We start from the raw sequence: 14,854 nt of genomic DNA on the forward strand, positions 1-14,854 counted from the left end.
TATTAGTACATTGTGATAGATTAACCTTTAAATGTAGGATTATATTTTCCTAAGGGTTGATCTAGTATAGTGATAAAGGGATAGTATCATAGTCAACTTATGAACTTAGAAACCCTAAAATGTATCTTGAACTTGATTTCATACCTTTGTAATTTGAACATAATGTTTAATTGATCAACTCACTCAACCAGAACTAAGTGTTCCTATAGCATTACGACTTAGGGGTTCAAACCCATACAGCATGTGGAGATGTCAACTCTACACTATAATAAAATGTAACAAAACTCACTTTTAATCCTTTTCCTACTTCCTATAACCTTTTTAGTATAGTATATTTCATCATAGTGGATTAATTATCTCTTTAAAAAAAAATGGTGGTGTGCTTTTGCTCTGTTATTTTATGTATGACATCAAGGTATATCAGATGGATGTCTAATCTACATTTCTAAATGGGATATTTGAAGAAGACGTATGTTTAGAGAAGCCTAAAGGTCTTATAAATATGAGAATTAAGAATATGGTGTGAAAGTTACATAAAGCTTTATATAGTTTGAAACAGGACCCTAGAGCATGGTATAAAACACTACATAACTAGTTGGTGAAGATTGGTTTTGCAAGAACAAATGATAAAAATAATCTATACCTAAATGTTGATGAAAACAATGAGGTATTATTATCTAAAATTTTGGTTGATGGATAGAAAATTTGGTGGAAAAGAAGCATTATGTAAACAATTTGTTGATGAAATAAAAAAAGGAATTTTACATGTCAATGTTTGGTGAGATCAAATTCCTAATTGGCTTACAAGTATATCGGATTAAGAAAGGTATCTTCATTAGTCAATCCAAATATATCAAGAAGATTCTTAAGAGTTTTGGAATGAAAGATTCATAACTAGTTAGTACTCCTATGGTTACAGGACACAAGTTATCTAAGAATGATGATTCTATTGAAGAAAATGATACATTATGTAGATCAATGATTGGAAAACTACAATATGTCATCCATAGAAGACATAATATTACAGTAGTAATTAGGATTTTTGTAAATTGTAAAGAGAACCACATGATGGAAATGAAAATGATACTTATATATCTAAAAGGAACAAAGGATTGTGGATTATATTACAAGAAGAATAGTAGGTTTGAACTAAATGTATTTACTAATTTTGACTAGGCAAGAAATATTGATGACAAAAAAAAGAACATGTGGAAGTGCGTTCTTTCCAGGAAAAATACTGATTTTATCAATAAGCAAGAAGCAGAACTACATTTCCCAATTAGTAGTTGAATCTAAATATGTCACAATATAAGTGAATTGTTTAAATATCATATGGATCAAAATATTGTTGAAAGGCATGAAGGAAGACAATACATATCCATTGGTTATTTATTATAATAACACAAGTGCTATTAATATATCAAATAATCTTGTGATGCACACAAAGACCAAGCATATCACTGTCAAGTATCATTACTTGAGAGATCTAGTTCAAGACAAAGAAGTAAAATTGGAGTATGTACAAAAAAAAAGAGAAAATAGCTTATATATTCACTAATTGTTTACCAAATGATGCTAATAAATAACTTAGATGTAAATTGGTTGGATTCCCCTAGACAATGCTACTTAAGAAAATATGGTCCTCTAAAAAAAATGTGTTGAGTAGGCTATCATACAAGTTGATGCAAACAATCCTATTTTAGGAAATGCCCAAGGTAGTAGTGAAGAATAAGACAAAATTTTGAATCAAGCATAGGAGGATGATAAAATATCTACACAAAAGGATGCATGAGATGAAGTGTCTTTGGTATTTTTGTCAAAGAGGAAGTGAATTATTAAAGAAAGGGGAAATCATGAAAGGTGAAATGTTGAAAGAGGGAGTTCAAAGACCTTATAGAGCTCTTTCTAGATCTTATATGATACAGTGATCTTATTTTTTGTATAGATGAGAATCATAATTAAACTAAGGATATTAATAAAAATATGAATGTGTACATAGAGGGATGTTCTCTAGACAGTAATAGTTTTGGATTATATGGTAAATAAAATTATTTTAGAGGTGTTGTCATTAATGCTAGAAAGGTAGATTGTTGGAAACTATAATTGGAAAAATTATTATGTTATCATTTCAATGCATTGGTGAGATGGTTTTCTATTTGATCTAGGTGTCATATCTATTTGATTGATGGATAATATTTGAGAAGTTGGTCATAAAAAAAGAACCTAGAGGAAATGTTGAGTTATGAAAATGAAGTTGTAAAGGAAACTTGATTAGTTAGACTTTTACAAGATAAAGTGACTATTTAAATCATGTTACAAATGGAGAAGATGGATACACTACATCTAAGATAATGAAATCAAAGACCAACCATAAGCATAGGCTTAACCTCAAAACTGAGTAGAAGAAAATAAACTTTAAGTATAAGTTGAGTGATGCTAGTTTTGACTAAGCATTAGAACAAACTAAGAAAAATTAGTGTCAACTAAGCATTAATATTGACTAAGTGTCAGTATATATGATGAGAAGGAAATTTAGTAGCAAATGAGTTCTATAGTGATGATTGAGTGTTAGAATATAGTGTTGTTCAAAGAACAATATTTTGATAATCTTTGAGAAATCATATTTCCTAGCTAATCAAGTTGATTTCTTTGGATATGAAAAGCATCTTGAAGATAAGAATAGATGAGTTGGATCATTTAATGCCAGGATAGGATTTAGTAATTGACCTAAGGGATGGATTCCTATAGAAGTTTCTAGAAATCAAGAGGATAAATAGGATAGAAATCAAATTCATTGAGTGTCTTGAATCTAATCATAAAACCTAAGATCATTAATGATTTTTAAGTGGTAAAAGATAAAAATTACCTATTTAAAGAGGTACAAGGGAAAACTTTATAAAGGTTCCAAAATAGTTTAAAGGTTGGAGTAGTTGGTAAAATTTGATTGGTGAACTTGAACAGAAGGCTAAAGAAGAAGTAAGAAGAGGAGAAGTGTGATTGCTTGAAGGGTCAACAAGTGAATCAGGGACTAGAAAGATAATAGAGGCTAGACAATGGGGTATAAGCAAGGAGTTGGGTCTCAATTTCATGGAAGTCCATGAATTGTGATCATGCTCTTTTAGAAATGGGTACCCATTTTAGGATCAGGCACCGAATCCGAAATTTAAAAAATGGGCACCCATTTTTTTTAAAAAATCGGGTACCCATTTTTTTATTTTCAAAAAATGGGTACCTATTTTTGAAAACATAAAATATTTGTATCTTTAAGAAATGGATACCCATTTTTTACTTTTAAAAATTGGGTACCTATTTCTAAAAATTTAAAATTTTGTTTTTTGGGAGGATTTTGTATGCCAATTTGACATTTTCAAAATGGTACCTATTTTTTGAATTTAAATAAGAACTACCCATTTCTTACAACATTGGGTGGGATTTTTTTCTCCTATCATAGATTTTGGTTTAGGATAGGCTTGGTGAGACCAAGCCTATGCCTTGACCTCTCAAGATTCTGCTTAGGCATTGAACTAACAAATTTATGTTTTCCTATAATTTTTAGAGGGTCTTCCCGATCAAATTTTTTTATGAAACAAAAACCCATTAGGGTTCTTAGTGTCTTGATTTTAGAAATGTAAATTTTATACTGCTATGATTTTATTTACTATTTTTGCACTATTTTTTAATGAAAGGTTGTACGTAAATGTAAAATAGTGAAGTTCACTAAAATCTTAATAACTTTTTTATTTTATATTTTTTCTTAAATTAGTTTATATGTCATCAATCTACATACAATTCTTTTGAGGTTTAAAAAAAGAATTTCTGAAAAAAGTAAAATTTTGATCAAATTATGGTGTCTATACACAAGAGGTTTTAAAATTTACCTTCATAGCCAATTAATAATTAATAATAATAAAAATATTCAATAAAAAATTAAGGAAAAATATTTTCATCAGCCTTAGGTATATTAAGTAAATCCATTTAAAAGGATTTATGAAAATTCATTTATTTGTGTGAAATTATGGCGTCTCTACACGAGTGTGGTATGGTCTTGAAATAGGCATTTTAAATAAGTGGTTTTTAAAGATCCATACCAAAAACAAAATCTATCATATGGGTATACAGATAAATTACATATTCAAAAACATAGATTTTGAATGCAAAATTTTGCATTTCTAAAGGTTTTTTATATTAAATATCTAAATGCTGCAAATTTTGACATCAATTGATAAGAAATTTCAAAAATAGGAAAATCACTTCCACTTTTTGCCCAAAAGTGAGACCCAACTTCTTGAACTTACCTAGTGAATCATTACATGAGAGCCAAACAAAAATATGTACATTGAAAGTGAGTTGTACTTGCCAGATCAAAACACTATTATTACTTTCTAACCATTATAATCAGTACTTGAAATCCTTTAATCATGGTTGAGCTAACAATCATTTAGAAATCCTTTAATCGAGTGGCATTCTATTGAAACATTCTAAAATTCTCTAACTAGGCCATTGTTAACAGTGTGTTTAAATCCTTTAACAATGTTAACTCCTCCCAAAGCTCACTTTAGAAGAGTGAAAATTTGGTGATATGTTGCTTATTATTTTTTCCAAATTGGTTTTCCACGTTAAATACTATTATTAAACTTGTGTGAATTTTTTATGTGTTGATTTATTGTTTATGTTTACATTTTGCAAGTCTTTGCTATTTTGGATAGTGAACTAATAGTTGATATTACTAAAGAATAAATAACTATAGAGACTAATTTATAGAATGATAAGATCTAATGTTGTTTAAGTATTTGATTATTCAATTGATACATCTGGATCTTGGATAACTAATTAATCCATCTCACTATTATTCCAAATATCCTAACACATTTGATAGGAAAAGCTAAATTATTCATCAAATTATTTATAAATAGAGAAATGACACCAATTCTAGAGTTTTTGGTTTTCAATAATAAAAAAACCTCAGGAGGTCAAGTAAAATAAATGGTTTTTGAATATTTCCTTTATGCATTGAATATTTTCAAGACTAAACATTGAGGAATCCATTCAGCTAATGCATGTAGAGAATTGATGACTATTATTTCTAGCAAGGGGTTGACATGTAAAAGATAATAAATAATTTCAAACTTACTAAATATTTTAGGAAGAATTTTTCAAAGGTATATTAATAGGAGAAATATGCTAGATTAGAATATTGAAAACATCTAGGTTATTATTTGTAGACTACCTCAAAAATACTATATTTCTTAAGATGTAAGAAGTGTTAGAAATGGTGATCAAAACTGAGAGGGGAGGGGTGAATCAATTACTACAAAAGAAATTCCCTATCCCTTCATGTCAAAACAAAATTTTCATTGATAATGCAATTCTTTATCTAGGTCGGTTAAAACCACCATACGACTAGTTATCATATTTTTACTCTTTTGAAGTAAGCCCTATTAATAGCCAACCTCATTAAAGGTTACAATACATATTGTTTACCCTATTAGGAGTAGTCTAGTTAGACGTCATCAAACACTTCAATCTTGAAATTTCATCTTGGTAGAGGATTTACAATCTAACTACTAAGCCAAATTTATTAGGAGATTTCTTCTTTGTTATAATGGTTAGAAGGTAACAATAATTTGACCTAATTTATGAAGCAACTCCTTTTGTAGATTTAGATCTCGATTTTGGCTTCACTTATAAATCCTTACCTATAATAATATTCTTTATATCTTATCTTCCATTCTTTCTTACTCTTCCTTTTCCTTTGATCAAATATGCATCTTATTTCATATCCAAATATCAAGTTACACTGCTTGACCTTTGTTATATATCAAAGGCTTTGTCAACCTAGCTTGAAAACCTTTTCAAATAACCATTAAACATCCAAATAGTCAGCTTCAATCAGACAATTAATTAACAAGTATATTCTACTAACACTCATTCAATACTAGTATTAATCACTTGGTTAACCTTGGAAGTCCTTTGATACCTAAGCAATCTGTTGATACTGGAAGTGCTTGGTTAGTATTGAAAGCCTTTCATTTTGAATTGCTTAGTTAATATTGATATCCTTCATTGTCCAATTGCTCAATCAATAATCACATTTTTCTAACATCAATGACAACATAAAATTTAATGAATTATTTTCAACAATCTCCCTCTTTGGCATTGATGACAATACAACATGTCTATTGAAAATAGATTGATACAAGTAAGTTAAATGTGTTTCAATCATTATTTTGTCAATGATGTCAAACCTACTACTTTATGGTAAGACAATTATTTATATGGATTAAGTACTATCATTTGTTTGATTAATGAAGAGGATTTTATCAAATAAGGTAATAATAACACCTAGATGAAAGGTTGAGTTATGATATGAAAAGGAGTACAAGAATTAGTTAAGATAGTGATATTATAGTGCAACAATAATCTAATTATTGTTGCAAAGGTTGATTACATTGAGTAATTTTAGAAGAACAAGTTAAATGAAGTTTTTTTGCCAAGCTTGATCGAGTGGACATTAGGTGCTGAACAAAGTTAGTGCAAGTTGAGTAAAAAATCAATTGGAGCTGACCAAAGTAAATATCAATGCAAGACAAGTGAAATAGTGTAAGTTGAGTAAAGTTTAGCTGATGTTGAGCACTAGTAAACATTATTTCATGCTAAGTTTTTTGATAGTGGATGTTGAGAAATGTAGTATGTGTCATGCATCAAAATTTAGTTGATGTCGAGTGTTAGAATTATGATAAAGATTGATAATTTGATGAATCTGAGATGACAAGTTTGATTTCTTAGATTGTGTGAACTATGCAAAAGATAAGATTGATGAGTTACTGGCATAAAATTCAAGAGGAATTGTTTTGAGATGAATTCAAAGAGGATTGAAGGAGAAGTTTCTATAAAGGAATTAAATGAAGTGAGGGGTAGATTCATTGAATCCTACCTAATCTAGCCAATTTCTAAAATGGATGATAGAGGTTGAAAGAAAAAATATCTCAATTCTCTATTCATAGAGATGGCTAGAAAAAACTAAGGGTTATCATGTGTGAGAACCTAAGGAAGACATGGATTCTAGGGAATTTTATTCATTTAGTTACCTAAGAGAAAAGATTGCATTGGAAAATAAAGCAAGAAAGGTTAAGGGTATGGATGCTTGAAGGTTTAACAACTTATCAAACATGAATAGCGTAAAAGCCAAGCATAATGTAGGACTAAAACAAAGATCTGTAATCTCCTAAAGCAAAGATCTGTAATCTAGAAATGAAGTTGTAAGTTGTTGTTAGATGAAGCCTTATTGTTACTCTCTAATCATTGTATTAGTCTATGGTAAATCCTTTGGATTAAGGTTGATCTAATAGTCATTTGTAAATCCTTTAATCGGGTGAAATTCCAAGTGAATTTTCAAAAGTCCTCTAAAAAGGCTCACTCGTAATAGGGTAATTAAAATTGTTTAACCAAGTCACATTTAATAGTGTGCATTGTAACCTTTAATAGGGTAGGCCTTTCATAGGGCATTAATTCAAAAGAGTGAGAATGAAAGGCATGTTATTGGTAGTTTTTCCCAACTGGGATTCCATGTTAAATTGTTGTGTTGAGTATGTTATTTAATCTATTATGTTTCATGTTTACATTTTTGAAAATTAATTTGATAGTAACCTAAAAATTTAAGTGATTACATAATCTAATGGATGCATGCATGATGAAAATGTTTTATGGATATAGGTTCACTGAGATGTGAAAAGTTTTAATTATACATCTGGACCTTGGATAACTAATTCACCCTCCCCCCCCACTAGACTCTTAATTGTTTTAAATAATTCCAATAATTCGTATTAGATCCATCTACTTAAGAGGACTAGAGAAGAACCCGAGCTTAATAGAGATAACTTTCCTACATGGAAAAGTTTGATGAATCTACACATAGGAAGTCTTAGAGATCATGCACAATCTAACATTGTTATTGAGTATATTGATCTTGATGCAGCCCTAAGTATTGAAGATCTAAAAAAGAAAAAAGAACACAACCAAACAATATTTTAGATTCCCTCTATCCTATGCTATGTTGAGTTTGGTAATATCAAAAGCCTTCATAGTGAAAAGAAAATATAGGATGCTCTACACACTATCTATGGAGATGACAAGAATGTTTTAATAGCTAAGTTTGAAAGTATTAGAGGTAAGTTTGATGATATGAGAATGCAAGAAGGTGACAATATTGCTCAATATTGCTCTAGGATAAAAGATGTCATTAATGCATTAAGAGGAGCTACTGGTACAATAAATGATGGTACTATACTAAGAAAAGTTTTGAGAACACTATTGACTATATATGCTATTAGAGTTTCTAGAATACAAGAATTAAGATGTATACTAGAGAATAATATAAGTCTTGAAGGTCTATTAGGTAGGCTCACAACTTTTGAGCTATCTAACTTTGAAAATTATAAATCTAAAAATATGGAATTTTCTTTCAAGGATAACCTATCATTAAAGGAAACATGATGAGAAGAAGAAGAAAAATGCAAGATATGTGTCTACTAATAGTGATGTAGATAAGGAAGATGTTGATAAACTTGAAGCACCATTAGCAAGGAGATTTCATAGGGGTAAAGGAAATTTTAAAGGTAACTTACATATCATGTGTTTTAATTGCAATTAGGTTGGTCATATTGCTGATAGATGTCCAAAGAAGAAGAATTACAGAGGTGGTGAAAAGTTAAAAAGTAGAAGAGATGAAGATAGGAAAAACTACAAAGAAAAAGGTAAGAAGCCTTACTACATTGTTGAAGAGGAAACAAAATATGGATTTGAAGATCATTATGATGAAGTGGTGTATGTTTCAATGAAGGATGAATCTAACAAGGATAAGACAATTTCACTAGTTCCTTATGTGAACAAGAATGACAAATGGATCATTGATAGTGGGTTTTCACATCACATGACTAGAGATAAAAGTACGTTCATTACCTTGAATTATTATGATGGAAATAGTTTAAGGTTTGCTATATTGATAGAAAATTGATTAGAAAAGGTAATCAAACTAGAGGTAATCCATTCTACCTTGATATAGAGGATGCTACTTATTTAGTTGTAGAATTTGATGATGTGTTTTTATGGCAGAAGAGGTTATGTCTATTAGAAATATAAGAGGAGTAATTGAGAGGGAGGGATGAATCAGTTACTACTAAAATAAATCCTAGATTCCTTAGATGTTAGTACAAAATACAAACTAAAAATTGAATATGGTTGACGTTCAGTAAACATACACAAACTATTGTAACTCAGTAAGTGATTGGTAAATGCTTAACATACAAAATTTAGATGTTATTTACAATTACCATTACTTTAACTTAGTTGGAAACACATAAAATAAAATGGTATGAACACATTTGACACTAGGATTTAATGTGGAAACCCAATTTGGGAAAAGACCACCAATGCAACTAGGTATTATTTTCACTCTTTTGAAGTGAGCCCTATTAGTAGCCAGCCCTGTTAAAGGTTTCCAAAAACACTATTAGGTGTGACCCTATTAAAGGATTTAAGCACCCTATTAGGAGTGGCCTTGTTAGAATTCTTGAGACAATTTAATAGAAATTCCACCTTGTTATATGATTTGCAAATAGTTGTTAAGCCAACTCTATTAAGAGATTTAGATCATTTCTACAATGGTTAGAAAGTAACAATGAGATGACCTCATTTGAATGTAACTAAATTGCTAATTATAGATCTTTGTTCTAGATTGTACTTGATCCTTCCTAACTAAATATAGCTTTTCTACTCCACAAGGATATTCTTCTTATCCTTCAAATTTTCTTCCACTTTTCATCATTAAATATTAAATAACATCTTTGTTCTTATACATCCACACTTTGAAATCACAACTTGAACTTATACTTATATATTTCAATTTGTCAATTTGGCTCAAATACAACTTAGAATAGTTAATATTCATCACCTTAGTTAGCTAGAATAAATAGATAAACTAACTATGCTTAATATGCCAAAATACTAAAATCATTTGCTAATTGACCCAGCTTGATAGAAACTAACCTAGAAATGATTTCCTATGTTGACAACTAGAAGCTTGGTTAACATTGCAAACTTGTAAAAATCCTTTGGAAACCAAGTGGTCTCAGTTAGCACTACTTCCATCCAGCTTTCATTCATTAACTAAATGATCTCGATTAACACTCATCTTCTGCAATCTTTCCTTTGATTCCTGAGTGAACTAAGTAGACACTACCTTCTAAACTAGGCAATCATAAGAATGTTTAGTAGACATAGAAAATTGTCTTTACTACCTAAGTGAGCTTGACATATATTGAATGATAATGATATGAAATTTGTGTAACATCAAAGACAATACACAATTAATTAATTGTATCCAAAAATATCCCTCTTTGGCATTGATGGTAGCACAACATGTCATAGCACAATGAAATTTTAGATTTATTCTTGAGAACTCCCTCTATCAGTATGAGCTCTTCCTTTCACAAAATTTTTCCTCTAACTAAGAAAACTACTATGAAGTTCATTCATAACTTTCTCCCTCTTATGGAAAACTTCTACTTCTTTGAAATCATAGTAAACTTCTCCCTCTTTTAGTTCCTTACTTTATTGCAAAAAAAATCTTAGAGATATGATAGCAAACTTCTCCCTCTTTGAAAAAAAATGCTAAAGGTAATAATTCTATTAATACCAATGTATCTTAAGTACTAATTCATTTGCAATATGCCCTTGCTAATTCTGCACCAACTGATTGATCTTTAACTTAGTTCATGTTGATGCATCACTAAACTTTATTTAGTGAACTTTAGATAGGGGAATGACCCTATTTTACCTCTTAGTCGATACATAAATGCATCCTTAGGTAATGGCTTGGTGAATATGTTTACAATATGTTCTTTTGTATTAACATATTCCAATCTAACTTCTTTATCCTACACCAATTCTCTTAAGAAGTGATATTTTGTTGCAATGTGCTTTGTTTTGTTATGCATCACTGGATTCTTTGATATATTGATTACGCTGGTGTCATTACAGTATATGACTATAAGATCGTTGGCCTCTATCTTAATTCCTTCCAACAATTGTTTGAGCCAAACAATCTTAGAAAAATTAACTAGCCAAACAATGTTAGAAAAATTAACTATTGCTGCCACATATTCTACCTCTGCTATGGATTGAGATGTACAATTTTTCTTCTTGCTTGTCTAAGACACTAGTCTTTTACCAAGAAAGAATACTCCACCAATAGTGTTTTTTCTATCATCAATACTTTATGCCCAATCAACATTAGTAAATACTTTCAAGTACAAATTGCCTCCAATTTTATACCATAATCAATAGTCTTTAGTACCTTTTAGATATCTCATGATTCTCTTGATTTCTATCATGTGAATTTCTTTAGGATTTTTTGAGAATCTTGCCAAACTACTAGAGCAACGTCAAGCCTTGTATGTACTACATACTATAATTTTCCAATCATTCATCTCTATGTGGTTTGATCTAGTTCTTTGGAATCATCATTTTTGGAGAGCTTATGTCCAGTAGACATAGGAGTTCCAACTAGTCTTCAATCTTCCATTTCAAAAAAAATTAGTATCTCCTTGATATACTTAGATTGAGTGAGTAGATAGCATTCTTGTTATTTTTTAGATTCAGTATCATCATTACCTATAAATAGAGTATCATCAACAAATATTTTTGCCAACACAATCTTCATGATTGGTTCTTCCTTGATATACAAACTACTATTGCCATTTGCTCTTTGAAAGAAAATTTGTACCAAGTAATTACTAAGTATTTTACACCAAGCTCTGGGAGCTTGCTTGAGACCATATAATGCTTTGTGTAACTTGCAAACCATATCTCTTTTGCTAGTATCTAAAAAACCTTTTGGTTGTTCAATGTAGACTTCCTCATCAAGAATTACATTCAAGAATATAGATTTGACATCCATTTGATAAACTTTAAATCCTTTTTTTGTTGTATATGCTAGTAAATATCTAACACCTTCTAGTCTTTCTATAGGAGCAAAAATCTCACCATGATCAATACCTTCTTCTTGAGAATAGTCTTTGCACAACAATCTTGCTTTGTTTCCTGAAACTTTTCCATTTTTATTTACCTTATTTTTGAATACCCACTTTTTACCAATTACATTTTTATCTTTGGTTCTAGGAACAAGAGTCCAAGTTTTTAATTTTTTAATTTTTTCTATCTCTTCATTAATTGCTTCAATCCAGCTTTGATTTTCTAGAGCATCTTTAACATTTCTAAGTTTATATTTAGCAAATAAACATGTACCTTTTAATTTTCTTCTTGTCATTGTTCTATCAAATTCATCTCAAATGATCTACTAAGGTACATGATGCCTTCTAACATATCTTGCTAATAAAGGCACTTTGGGCTTTGAATGAGTTTCACCATATTCATTATGAACTTCAATTTCAAGTTTGAGTCCTTCTATTTATGACTTAGGTCCATCAGACTCAGTTTGAACTAGCTTAGTAGCCTTTGATTATGACTCATGTCCTTCAGATTATAACTTGGGTTATACTCTCTATGGCTTAGTAATTATTGAATATTTTGGGGACTCAAGAGATGAAGCTTCCTTTCTTTCAGATAGATTTGGTAGGGTATTAGGTTCATAGTAAAAAAATCTTCTATAATCTTCTAGCTCCTTATTTCTTTCTTCTTCACTCTTTTCTACAAACTTATCAATTCTAACTTGTGCACTTTCTATTATTTTATTAGTAGACAAATTCAAAAATTTGTATGCTTTACTCCTACATGACTATCCTAAAAATCTTCCTTCATCACCTTTTACATCAAATTTTTCTTCTTTAGATTCTTTCAAGAGATAACATTTGCTTCGAAATATTTTCAAGTAACTTACATTAGATTTGTAGCCATACCATAGCTGATAAGGAGTTCTTTTTGAGTCTTTCTTCAACTATACTCTCTTCAAGGTATGAGCTATAGTGTTGATAGCTTCCTTCCAATATTTGAGAGTGACATTCTTTTTTAATCATTAGGGTTCTTATACAATCCATGTAAGATCCATTTCTTTTTTTAGCTATACCATTCTATTGTAGTGTACTAGGGGCTGATACTTTTTTTTTAATTCGTTTTTCAATAAAAAGATTATTAAATTCATTGGAGATGAATTCACCACCTCTATCTAATCTTAAAGATTTCAACCACTTTCTAGCTTCTTTTTCTACTCTTGCTAGATACTACTTCAATTATTGAAAGGCTTCTGATTTTTCTTTTAGATACATTATAGTCACCATTCTAGAATAGTCATAAACAAAAAGAATGAAAAAATTTTCTCCACTGTAAATCTATATTCCAATAAGTCCACATAAGTCTGTATGAACAATTCCTAAGAATTCTTCTAACTAATAGTTTCTTCTTTTGAAACTAGTATTTCCCATCTTACCAATTTGGCAATTCTTGCATAGACCCATGTCAGGCTTCTTCAAACTAGGAATGCATGCTACTCTTTTATATTTTCTTATCTTGACCAAATTGTCAAACTTTACATGACATAGCATGTCGTGCCATAACCAAATTTCTTCTACTTGAGCAATAAAACATGAACAATCACTCAGATCAAGATAAAATAGATTACCTTTAGTTTGCTTGCAAAATCCAACCATATTTCCTTTTCCATCTAGTAGTTTGGCTTTTCCATTCATGAATTCTACCTTGAATCCAATGTTATTCAACTGTGCCACACTCAGTATATTATGCTTTAGTCCTTCAACCCAATAAGCATTGTCACATACTAATTCTTTAGTCAATACAATACATCCTTTTTCCTTTTATATTACAAGGTTCATTATTTCCAAATCACACACTACCTCCATCATAATATTTCATATGCTCAAACTTATTTTTATCTCCATTTATATGACATAAACAACCATTGTCAATAATCCATATATCATTTTTGATAACATGAGAGATAAGTACCATCTTATCTCCTTCATCATTAGATTCATCTTTCACATCAATATATACCATTTCATCTTCACTATTATCAAAATCTTTAGCTATAAAATAAGATTACTTACCTTTGTCCTTATAGTTCTTATAGTTTTTGGAATCCTTCTTTCCGTTGTGCTTATTTCATTTCTTTTCATCTTTCATTTTCTTATTTGGGCACCTAGCATCAATGACTAGCTTCTTCACAGGAAAATCATATGAGAGGACCTTTACCTTTGTACTTTCCTCTAACTTTGGAATATTTCCTTACAAGTAGGGCTTCAATAACTTTAGGGTCAATGTTTGAGTTTTCTTCTAATTTTTCTTCTTAACTTCTTGATTGACTTGACTTTGATTTATTACCCATTTCTTTGATTGATAGTTTTTCTTTAAAAGAAGATTCAATAATCTTTGAAATAGGACCATGCTTATCAAAGTTGTCTAACTAAAAAGTTGTCAATCTTCCAACTAGAGCATCCAAAGATATTTTATTATTTGGATCACATCTCATCTCTTAAATAGCAGACACTCTAATTACATAAATAGGAAGAAGAGTTTTAAGTACCTTGCTTAAAACTATTTTCTTTTTAATGTCTCCTCTAGATGCTTTGACTGCACTAACACTTACTTTGATCCTTTCCATGTATTTTGCAATGTTCTCATCTTCTCTCATTTTCATCTGATCAAAATGACCTCTAAGACTTTTAGCCTTAGCTCTTCTTACATTGTCATCTCCTCCATCTATGTCTTTTAGTTTGATCCACATCTCATGAGCTATTTTGTAGTCTTTGGCTTCATCAAATTTAGCATAATTAAGAGCAGATGCAATATCAATCATCATAATGCTATGATTCTTCTTTTCAAT

This window comes from Cupressus sempervirens, chromosome 7 (genome assembly GCF_028749045.1).
Source record: "Cupressus sempervirens isolate cs-2001-9-10 chromosome 7, ASM2874904v1, whole genome shotgun sequence".
NCBI lineage: Eukaryota > Viridiplantae > Streptophyta > Pinopsida > Cupressales > Cupressaceae > Cupressus > Cupressus sempervirens.